The following is a 12,981-nucleotide window of genomic DNA, read 5'->3' as shown; positions in this document are numbered from 1 at the left end:
CTTTTAAATACCCAGTCTAAAATTTGACCCGGTCCACAAATGGACCGGGTCCAATTCATTTTTTCAGCAAAATGAGGGAAACCCTACCCTTCATCTCCTCATTTCACACTGCCGCACCCCTTCCTTCCTCTCTCCTTCCCGCTTCTCTCTTCCCCACTCAACGCCGACTCACCCCACCACCGCCGCTCCTCTTCCCTTTTCCCCACCACGCCGTTCCTTTTCCCCCTTTCCTCCGCCTCACCTCCTCGTCCCCACCTCGCCGACGACTCCAACACCGCCGCCTACCCTACACCGCTACCCCACTCCACGCTCCTCCTCTACCCTACCTCTCTTTCTTTTCTCCTTTTTATCATCACCGCCGCTACCCCACTCTCCACTCACCGCTACTCTTCCTCCGCTCCACTACGCTCCTCCATTTTTTCCATAAAAAGGGGAATCGAGAACAGAGTTAGGGGGGATTTTTTTCGGTATCTTGAAGGATTTTCAGATTCTGGGAATTGTTTTCAGTATTTTTTGAGAGACTCACACCATTTTCCACACTTGATTTTTTTTTTCCCGGTGAACTTTAGCCGTGGGGGAACAATTACTCTATTTCTATTTCTTCGTTTTGAAACTTTAATTATTCTAATCGAGTTCGGGTTCGTTCGAGTTCGAGCATAGATTCGAGACGTCGATACCCACTTCACTACACCTGCAAAAGGTCGGTAATCTTTCTTCTTTTATTTGTTTATTGGTAATTTAAGTACTCTCCTGTTTGTTTCATATATTCATGTGTTTTTATATGTTTGATAGTTAGCTGCTAGATTGGTCTGATGTGTGTTAGTGTTGATAGGTGATTGCGCCAGTTTCTGCTTAGATCAGGCTTGTATAGGTTCATATACATTCAACATATAAATTAGTTGGTTAGTTTAGCCTTAATGTGTGTTAGCATATAATTCAGTTCTGTCTTAGTTTATTCATGTTAGCGTGTAGTAGTTAAAGTTTAAGTTGGCCAATCAGATTTAGCTTGATCGCAATTATTTTGTAGAGTCCAGCACGTGTTGTGTATGTCGCAAATATCCCCTGTTCAGGCCCTGTATGCGTTTGTATGCCCCCCAAATATACATTATTTGAATTCTTCACATGTTATTCATGCAATAATTCCTTATCTCAATTCTGTAAAATGATTGAATATTGCAAGATATATCTAATCCAGACCATGTGCATCTCTGTGCGAGTGAAGTATGTGTTATTCAGTCCTGCATGTATTCTATGTCATCAGTGCACATTCTGTTTAAGGTCTGCATGTGTTGCAAGCATATCTTGTTGCATATTTTGTTTGAAATACGTATATGGGTGTGTTGCTCCTTTACTCCCTGATGCCTAGCTCAAATTTCTTTCCCTTTCACCTTTGGTTTCAGTTCTGTTCCATGAGAAATGTATAAATAGGTCAGTTCTTGGGTTTAGTTTCAATATCATACATTGGAGCGTAGGGCGAGACATTCAATCTGGTTTGGTTCACCAAAATAGGGCCTAAACTGCATTTATTAGAATTAGAATGACATTGACCCAATACTTTAAGTAAAAGACTATTTGTGTTTTACCCGAATGACTCATGCTCAAACTATGAAGCCTCCGCCATTAATGTGTTGTTAGTATCAATACTACAGATTTAGGACATGTTAATAAGGTTGAACAACATCTTAGACTCGGCTTCAGTGTCTTCAAACATATGCTAAGGACTCTGCTGAATTCTGAAAACATATTTGAGAGTCCCTGTTGATAAAATATGCTAAGTATATGCTATATGATCACTCCCTGTTCAGTTAATCTGTTTAAGTTATTTATAAGCATTGTATGAATCATATGAGTATACATCTTTAGGGTATATTCGTTTGAGCCTGTACGAATTCTGCCTCTATTATTTGCATATTTGTGTATATATAGAAGGATGATGCCTGCCTTCTGTGTCTCAACTGTTTGGGATATTATCTTTTTTTTTTTTTCTACACATGTCGTTTGTTGTATTTTGAGAATTAGATTTAGCGAAAAATCTAGTTTCGATTTGTTGTTTGTTTGAAGCAGGCATAAGTATCTGTTTTCCATATCTAAAACTATGTGATCAGTGTCTTGACAATTTGGAAATTAAAGGACAAACTTGGGCTGACCATCCAGCCCTTTCAAGTTTTACAACAGACTGGGAAAGATGCAATCTCTACTTAACAAGAGCATCTTCAAACTAAGACCATCTGCCTGCAGTCATTTTTCGTGTAAAAAAATTCATCAGAACATGAAAGCCCTTTAAAAGAGTCTTAAATCAGTTTTAATATCTACAAATGTTCGTCCACAATCATGCTAAATTTAATAAAGTCATAGGATGTTTTCCAGGACAGCGAACATACTAACTGCACTCCATATGACTGTTTCTTGGGTAAACTCGAACCCATTTAGGCGCTGTGGGCATTACATGAGTCAGTTATATTAGAGATTGAGTTTGCCCTTGCTCTATTTATTTCTTCAGTTGCTGGAAACATGATTAAAGGCCTGGATTTATTTTTCTCTAATTGTTTTGTCGGTGTGAGCTTTATTGCCCATTTTAATTAAGTTCTATATGTCATCAGATTAGGCAAGTGAGCCTTGTCTGGACAATCATCATTTATGTGATGTTTTCCCTGTTCTTTCTTGTTCGGACGCTACCCTTTCTTTGTTCTCATGTCTGAAGTATAATCATTATAAATCCTCACCGTACTAATCATTTTCTTTCATTTTTCTTGTGCATGACCATTTCGCATACGAGTTCGAGAGACTCGTCCTTCTCCGCATTCAATGTTGGACTAAAAGCCCAACAATATATTCTTCTAGTGTCCAGCCCATTTGAAACAGTTCCTGAAAAATGTTGGGCCGAAGCCCAATAGCCACAGTGGCGGACAGCAGCAATACATAAAATCTGGGCCAAATCTCACTAGCAAAATAGACGCAGCAGTAGTCCATGAAAAAAAAAATGGATTAAACCCATTTAATTTTATTTTGTGCTTCAGCTTTATTTTATGCTTAACTTGTATTGTTTTGACTAACACTTTATCTTACTCTTGTTTATATTCAGCTTAGATGAATTATAAGAGAATTAGCATAGATAGTTTGGGGAATAACGGGTAGTTAATTTAAAGAATACCAATAGTTAATTCCTTAAGATTTCACTCTCTTTTTGTTAGATTATTCATAATATCTACAATATCTACTTTATTAGAATAATAGATTTTCAAATAACATGACTACATATTTGAGTTAGAAGAATCAAGATTCACCCTTACTACTTTAGGAATTTAAAACATTACATATTTGACACTAATGCTAACTCGTGTAAGAAATAAAAAAGGTAAACTAACTCGACGAATGACTCTTTCAATTTAGTTTCCTTCCAACACTTGAAATGCATATTCATTTGAAACAGCCTTAACACAATATATACATTACTATTAGTCTTTATATGAAACCTTTAAAATTTATTTAACATTAATTTCACAATAATTCTTTTAATTTGTGATCGGCATAATTCACTTTTTCTCCAAATACATATAAACATTATACATCTCGTTTTCTTTTAGTTTATTTGTAATTAAACTCTTTATGCAATTATCACTTTTCAACAATTATTATTTTAAATAATACATTTATCCTCTCGTTTAAAATCTTAACAACATTTATAAGTCGTATTTCGAAATAGTATTAAAAGTACTCTTTTATACAAATTATTATTATTATTATTATTATTTTTTACAAGTTCTATTTTAAATAGCATTCGTACATATTTTTCTATAACTTTAGCCATACTTACAAAATTATTTTCCTTTTTCTATAATACTATATTTACACTTAGCCTAATTAATTATAAGTCCGGTCGGTTAACCATTGTTAATGGGTCTTAAAGGATGCCTAATACCTTCCCTTTAGACTAACTGAACCCTTACCTAGAATCTTAAGTTTCGCAGACCTTAAACAGAGTTCACTTTAGAAAATAACTTTAATAAACTTTAGGTGTCCTAATTCACCATAAAATAATTAGGTGGCGACTCCTTAACAAACCAACAAAAAAACAGGAATCTCCAATACGTCATACTTCTAACTTTAACTCTACGAGGTTAAAATGGGGTGTGACAGCCATAATACTCACATGAGGTATTTTTTTTTTTTAGAGTTAATACTGCTCTTCCGTTTTTATGCCTATCCTTTAACTCTACCTCATAATCCACCTTATTGTTGTACGATTGCCATGTTGGATCCTCCGTCCGTCTTACATTCTATGGCCTATATCTTGTATTATCTCATCGTTACGCCACCGATGGCCACGCTGCCTCGGAAAGTCGAAGACTACTTCTTTGATTGTCTCTTTTGATTACCATTTAACTGCCACAACTAACTAACCATAATGGATTGTCTTTACCCCAGTGGTTCTTTCATTTATTCTGTCAAGACCCATAGATCGTCTTGTATGTTCACCACTTCCATCAATGTATCTCATAACCACCCTATACTCCTATACTAAATCGTCCACAAACTCGCCCTCTCTTGGCTCACCTTTCCTCAATAGTCACTCCCTACTACCTTTACCGTGTCACTCACCGGGGGTGCAATTCCATTTGTTACTGTCTGAAGATACATATGAAGTCAGTCCATTGATCGTTCACAATCAAACCTTGTTTCTTCTTCCGTCTTACCTCTCATCCCGTTCCTTAGATGATTCCATCCACAGGACAATTGTTCTAAGCATATTTCAGAGTACCATTGACTACCCCTCCTCTTCTCAGATCAGTTCACACTGCTATAGGAGCATTGTCCCTTGCCATCTCAACATTTTAATAACAGGGTAACGCTTGGCCCCTTTAAAATTCTTTATATGGATGTTGCGTAAACTCGCTCCTCACCCATAAGATATTTTGCTCAACAAATGGTTCTATAGTCATAAAATAATTAGCCACACCATTCCCACGGTAAGATCCAAAATCTCAATCACTCCATGACACTTATTACCATTCCTACTTAATGTTAGGATATCCACAGAGTTTGATCTTCTTCCACCCTCTGTTTATCGGGCTCCATTTACTAGTAGACCTTTCTTCTATTTGCCTCACTTATGCCCTTCCTTCTCAGTTTCCAGCATGTCTATCTTTCTTGTCTTTCTCCCTACTATACACACATCACACATACTGGCATTCGTCATTTATAGTTCTTTTATTTCATTGATCAACCTTATTTTGGTTTCGCTTCCCTTCATATCAGTAATAACAAACTTCTACCATGTAACCATTCGAGTAAATTCTTGGAGAAATAACCCGAACTATAATACAGAACACAACTGTTGTCACAAGGTTAACCAATTTCCAGGCAAGGAGCTTTTGTGAACACATCTCTGTTGATCTCTTTCTTCGAGGTATCACCGAGGTCGACAAGGCTGGCTCATAGTGACATGGAAGTTTTCTCCCACTATAACCATCAGGTGAAATCTATCTTAACAATCTGAATCGGTGTTACATGCATAGGCCTATACGTATATACATATCAAGTTTATTTCATATCTTCATCCTTTATAACCCTAAAAAGGCTAGTCAACTTCTTCTAACCTGCAAACTTCTTCTAGAATGCTTGTCTCTTTACTTCTTCCTAGCATATAACCTCGTTTTCCTTTCTCACGTTTCTTATCCTATCCTGGGAAATTCATCATTCCTTTCAGCTTAATGCATACTTGCTACATTCACCCCATAATTAACTACTAACTTCATCATTAATCCTTCACTACTAGACCCCACTTTTTTTTCCTCGGCATAATTTTACCTAGAATTTTCCACTATTTCTCTTAAATTTTCCAAAAAATTCAGCAGAGTTTCCTCTGTAAACGTAACTATCACAAACCTGCACACAGCCCAGAAAACACATCTCATGCCTTAGAAGGCCACATATCAAAGCGCATATAATACACAACCTAACCACATAGAGTCGATCACTATAAAAGAATACAAAGTCATGAAAATAAACCTTGTCTCATAAATTGTACCTAAATATTCCCTCTAGAATTCATCTTTTCCTTCTAAACATTTCATCAATCAACTCCTTTTACAGGGGTTACGTACTCATAAAACATACTCGGGTAACTATCACTGGGTCATCAACAGGTATAAACACTTCAAAACGCTTGATTGATTCTGGTTTTATTTTCCTCAATACGATTGGCAACATTAAGAAATATATATACAAAAAGTAGACCCTGGATCAATCAATATGTATGCATCAATAAGGAATACTGGTAATATACATGGGACAACATCAGGGGAAGACTCAAAATCCCATGGTCTTGCTAATACATAGAGGCGATGCCGAAGACCACTAGAACTGGATGTTCCCCTTCTACCTCTGCCACGGCCTCCTAGTGTCTGTGAGCTTTGCCTCGGAGGGCATACCAATGATGAAGAGCCAACAGCTATTCCCGTGGGCCGAACCCTACCTCTGCCACCTCGAAATGGACACTCATGCAGAAAATGGCCTGGCTGAGCACAGGCATAACAAACCTCCGAACCCAAGCGGCACGACCCCGTGTGTAGTCTACGACACTGAGGGCATCGTGGTACAGGTGGTCTCATCTGCCTGAATTCACCTCCATACTGGGAATCCAAAACTCCAGTGCTCTGACCTGATCCGAGATAAGTGGGTCTATCAAACCTGGGTCCAGAAAACTATAGAGGTGCACTAATTGTTGAACAAGCTGGATGCCTACAGAACTCCTGCCTTGAGGCACCTCTGAACCCACGGTCAAACCCTGAAGACCTGATCATCCTCCTATGACCCCTATCACCATGACCCAATCCCTGCCGCTGCAGCTACTAATTGAGTCAGCAAAAGGATGGCCCGTCTCATCTCCTGGCTTGAAGCATGAGGTGGAGGAACTGGGGGTACTGGAGCTGGAGTGGAGACCTTTCTTGCTCCCCATAATATTTTCCCCCAATTCTCTTAACTCATATTTTCTCAAGTTCGGCCAAGTTCGTATTTGTTGGTCGGAACAAAATTGGCTACTACGTCAACTTCTTCGCCCGAAACTCTTACATCGTCTCCGGTCGAAGAGGGGCATCTGTTGACACCCAATTTCGTCCCTCCATTATTCCAATGTATTTCCTTGGGCTTCTAAATTTATTAACGAACTAAATACTTTGTTTTCACTACCATTTTTTATTACTATTAACATTGTTACTTTCATTACTTTATCACAAATTTTAAATGGTTCGTCATCGTTTCATTTTAGGATTTGTACTCGTTAAATTAATTTTACTTTATTAAATCCTTTACTTTCTACATACTAATTATTAATTGTCTTCACATAGTATATATTGTACTAGTTATTAAATTAGAAGCCCAAAAAATAATTAAATAGAGGAGAAAGGATCAATATTTTTCAGCCAATTAATGGCCCAAACGATCAAGCCCATTACCCTTTAAAACAAATCAGGTCACCACTACAATGTCATCAGACCAGCCCATTACAGCTCACCCGATCCAGCCCGCTATTTTTTACCCGATCCGGCCCATTTCACTTATTCATCATCAACCCTAAACAAAACTAGCCGCACTCTCTCTACCTCCTCTCTCCTTTCTCTTCCCCTTTCCTCTCCCATTTGTAACAGAACCCTAATCATCTTTTGCCATTCCAGACCTTGTCCGCCCATTTTGGGCAAGGCTTTCAATTCTTTTCGTATTCTCCCAGCTAACAGCAACGTTTGTTGCTCCACACATCCCTCTCTCTCTCATCTCTTTCCTTTTTTGAACAAGGGTTTATTTGCCCTCAGCAATGGCAAATCTTTGTTGCCCCCATTTTCGTGAAAATGCTCCTCTCTCATCTTCAACGAGCTAGTCAACATAAATGGCCAAAAACCCTTCTGAAATTTCTGAAAATAAAGCAACCTCAGAGATTCGATTTTCAAAATTCAAATGGCTATTCAACTTCAAATCCCGCCCAAAAATGAGTGAAGCCCTAGTTTTTCGTCTACTATAAAATGGCCTTAAGTCCGTAGCCGAAGGGGGGGTTCTTTTTTTAGCGGCTTTGATCTTTCTAAAAACATTAGCATTTCTTTATCCCCATACTGTCGGGTACTCTTTGGAAGTATCAAGACATTTTACCCTGCTATTACTTTGAATTCGGGTGTAGATCCGAGAATCGAGCCCAGTTCGCTGCACTCGAGGAAGACCATCGCATACGAGTCCAAGGGACTCGTCCTCTTCCACATTCGGCGTTGGGCTAAAAGCCCAACATAATTTCTCTCGAGTCAGCTCCATCAGCCCCCTCCGCAGCACTATATTAAATTTGCTAGGCTGAAGCCCAACAACAAACAGATCGCAGCGATTTCATAAAATGGGCTGAGCCCATTTAAATTTTATTTGCTCTTTATTTTGTGCATTTAAGTTGTGTTGTACAACTGATACTCTACTTGGTTTGTTTCCTTAGCTAGAATGAACTTTAGTGGAATTAGTGGGTTAGTTTTAGCATGATGGGTAGTTAATTTAAAAGAGAAACTAACAATTAGGTCATAGGTCTCATTTCTCTTTTTATGTTAAAATTATTTATAGTATCTATAATATTTATTTTTTATTAGAATAATTGATTTTCAAAATAGCATGACTACATATTTTGAGCAAAAAGAATCATGATTCACTCTTACTATCTTAGAAATTTAAAAAACGTCACTAATACGCAAATCTTCAAGTCTTTAATTAATAGTGAACAAGTTGCTATAGGTTTGGAGTTGGTCCAAATGTTTTCACTAAAATATTTATCTCACTAAGTGCCTGAATCAACCAAAGAAAGTCTACTTATAAAATTATTTTTTGCATTAACCATCTATCTATCTTATCTAGTCATTTAATATATATATATACTGTTAAAATCAATTAACACTTAGTTATTAAGTTGTTTCAAATATTTATAAAACGTTGTACAATCCCGTACTTCCTTTGGTTTATTTATAACTAAGGTCTTTTTATGCAAACTATTATCCTTTCTACAAGTTTTATTTAAAACAACATGTTTATATTTCTACTATAACCTTATCAACACTTACAAGATATTTTCTTAAATATGTAAAATATTATATTTGCATTTTTAGCCTTAATTAATTAACATAAGTCAGATCGGTTAACTGTCTTTTAACGGATCTTAAAGGGTGCTTAATACCTTCCCTTTAGATTAATAGAACCCTTACCTAGAATCTTTTGGTTTCGTAGACTTTAAAATAAAATCAACTTTAGATAATTACTTTAATTAACCTTAGGTATCCTAATTCACCATAAGTAATTAGGTGGCGACTCCTTAAACTTTCATTAGCCCCGGAACTACCGGGATGTTGTAAACTATTTTGACTCCGGTTAAAATAGGGTATAACAATAACAACATAATGAAAAAAAATATACGAAATATCAGATAAAGGGAAAACCTATGACATATGGCCTCTTCAGGTGGAATCATGCATATTAACTTTCCTTTAGCATCTACCGTACATGCATATATATATATATATATCATACATTAACATATATATACATACATTAACATATATATACATACATATGTCCATATATAGCCGCGGAACGTGCGGCACGATCCATTTATTCACAAATCCCGCGTCCGGGATGGTATAATCATATCAGATACCAACTGATCAGGTGGTTATGCGTCTATAGCGCTCTGGCCCTTTTCCCCTTTATCCCCTGTATTCATGCTCACATATCCATATCCATATACATCATAGAAATATAATCAATTAGCAAATGATCATGCGTCTATAGCGCCTTCCCTTTCCCCATATCTCATATATATATATATACATATATGTACTCATATGTCCCTTTATATATATATGTACACATATCCTGTACTATAGAAACACGTATAAGTATTCTAGCAAGAGTTATAACTTTATCGGAGTGACATAAGGTCGGTAGCCTCCGATTCCATTATGGAGTAGTCTAGATCATCATGTCTCGCCTTGAAGGAACTAACATCATAAGGTGAGACTAGCAACAAAGAATATCGTCGAGGAATCGTGTAAGAATCATTAGCTTCACAACAATATCATATCACAAGCTTTAGGTTCTTGAGAAATGAAATCATCACTATTGTTATCATTATCATAAAACATGTCTATCTCTTTCTCATAAGAACTATCAAGAATCTTTATCTTTCAATTTTGGAATACAAGAAGACCATGGAAACATATATAGGAAAACATTCTAGAGGAGTCATGCCTTTGAAAGAAAGATACTAGCCTTACATACCTTTACGACTCTCCAACTTTATCAATTAAACGCTTTTCTCCAAGGTTCACGATTCTACCTTCAAGAGAATTCATACTAAGATTAGATAAATTGGAACATACTTAGGCTTAAGCTAAAGCTAACGAAAATTGGGCAGCATTTCCTTTGTTTCTACAACTTCCTCCATATAATCAACAACTCCCAAATACCATTATCGACACCCATGACATCATAATCAATAACTTTTTCAAGTTAAACATTGCTCACTTCTCAAAATCCCCTTCCAAAGTCATCCATAACCATAATTATGACACAACATCATACTCATTCACATATAATGCTTTTACAATATCTCTAATACCATTCTTAGCAGGATTATATTCATAGCATCTCAGGAACCATGATTCAAATCAAGTTACCTTTCAAGAATTTCACTAGTTCTATATTTGCACTTCCTACTCTACTTTCTTCCATAATCCAAGTCTTTAAACCATTCAATACTCTTAATAACATGAAATGGACATAAAACTCACCTTTGTTTGTGTAGGAACAATCTTTGGATGAAGATACTTCACTTGGAGAAAACCCAACTTCAATTCCAAAGATTCTTGGCTGCTAACAACCCTAATGGGCACCCATATACTTGATTTCCATTGGTTATTGGTGTTTGATCTTTGATATACCTTGGATTCATATTGATCTAGTATGGAGAAGGTTCTAGAGGTGTGGAGAGGGTTTTTGGGAGTGTTTGGGGTCTGTTGGTGAAGAAAAATGTGGAAAAAACGAAGTGGGCCAAATATATGTAACTTGAAACTTTTTCCACCGACAACAACTTACGGTGGACATACGGTTCGTATGTCATATTTACTGTCCGTATGTCCGACTTACGGTCCGTATGTCTGACTGTCTGTTGGCCAAAATTCTGCACAACTCTCTGATGTTGTTTTACGCCTCTCAGACATGACAGACGGGGTCCGTATGTCATATTTACGGTCCGTATGTTGGGCTGTATCTTTGCCCAGTCAACAAACTTTCACGAAAAGTACTTTCTTCGATTACCTTAGCCTCAAAACCTTTAGGATACATGCTTAATGAGTGTCAAAAGTCTTTCTTTAGCCTGATACGGGTATCATAGCCTCTCTGGACTTACATTAGTTTGTTTACGACGTAATCGACGCGAAAATTTTCAAGGTGTAACATCAAGCTAATTCCATTTTAGTTTTGGCAAGAACATGTAACCCTTAAATATTGTAAACCGATTTTTTTCTGTAAAGCTATTTATTGTTTATTGTTAAGTACACAAACAAAATTAACTACTCAGAAAATATGTCATCTTTTTTCAAATGACAAAAATTAAATTGTTTTATATGTTTAATCTATTTAAAAAATACTATAGGATTTGTCTCCAACATATCAATAAAGAATAAATCACTATCAAAAGTGAAATCCAGCCTCTACAATTGATTGATCTACTTTTTCTTCCTTTTGGAAAGGCACAGGACTATACGATCCTATTTTTATGTAAGAGCCTATGATTATACATTGTATTGTTTAATTGTGGTTTTGTTAATTAATGATTATCACATAATCCATTGCTAAATTTCAGTCCAGTACCTATAAACGCCTGCTTGCGTTTTATAATTACAAAAATTCTTCTACGGTAAATATTACTCCATCCGTTTGTAAATGTTTGTCTGGTTTTGATTTAGGACGGAGTTTAAGAAAGTATAAAAGACTTTGGAATCTTATAATTGTTAACTAAAGATATGTAGAATATATCAAAATGTCCTTTAATCTTGTGGTCTTAATATGCCATGTGAAACGTTGGAAATAAAGAGTTGTAAAAAAGGAAAGAAACATTCTTTTTCAAGCGGATTAAAAAGGAAAGTTAGACAAACATTATGAAACAGAGAGAGTATGACAAAGATATAATGCACTATTAATGAAGGTGCTTGATCATGTCGTCATTAAATCATGAGAGTTGGATTATTTTCTAAAGTTTGTAACTTTTCCATTACTTTTTTGTTTATTTTCATTCCTAAATATATTTAACACACTGATAAGTTTGCCCTCTATTCCTTCATGTGAAGAAATAAAAAAAAGAAGAAGGAAAATCATACCCGCATCTCTTTTTTAATCCAAATAGCCTAAGAACAAAACTAAATCAGAAGTTTATTATTATGGTAGTAATCTATGGATACTAAATTAAACCAACATATATATGCAAGGAGGAAGAACCTAGAAACATAATTTAGCAGATTTTAAATAATATAATTAAGTTCTTCCACTTGTCACACACAAAAAGCGATAATAATAATTAAAAAAAAAAGCTATGACCTGCCGAATAAACATATTCAGTGCTTGCATTTCTAAAACAACATTGGGGCAACATAACCATTCATATAATGTATCCGCACATTAATTCTTCTAGTGTGCTGTTGTTACTAAACTAAAAGCTTTTATGGATGATTTTGTAGAAAAGTATTGAAAATGAGAAGTGACAATTTGTTTCCTTTGTTCTGAGAAGTTAAGATTTGGAAGTGACGATGTATTTCTTTAGTTTGGGAAGTGATGATTTGTTTCTTTTGGCTTTGTAAATAGAATGGTTGTGACTATTCATGAAGGGGTTTAAAGTGTTTTTTTTTTTTTTTTTTTTTGCAGTTGTTCATTTTTATAAAGAAAAATTATAAGTAAAATATTTAAGTTATTAGA

This window comes from Lycium barbarum, chromosome 11, assembly GCF_019175385.1.
Source record: "Lycium barbarum isolate Lr01 chromosome 11, ASM1917538v2, whole genome shotgun sequence".
Classification (NCBI taxonomy): Eukaryota; Viridiplantae; Streptophyta; class Magnoliopsida; order Solanales; family Solanaceae; genus Lycium; species Lycium barbarum.
This window is presented reverse-complemented; position numbering follows the sequence as displayed.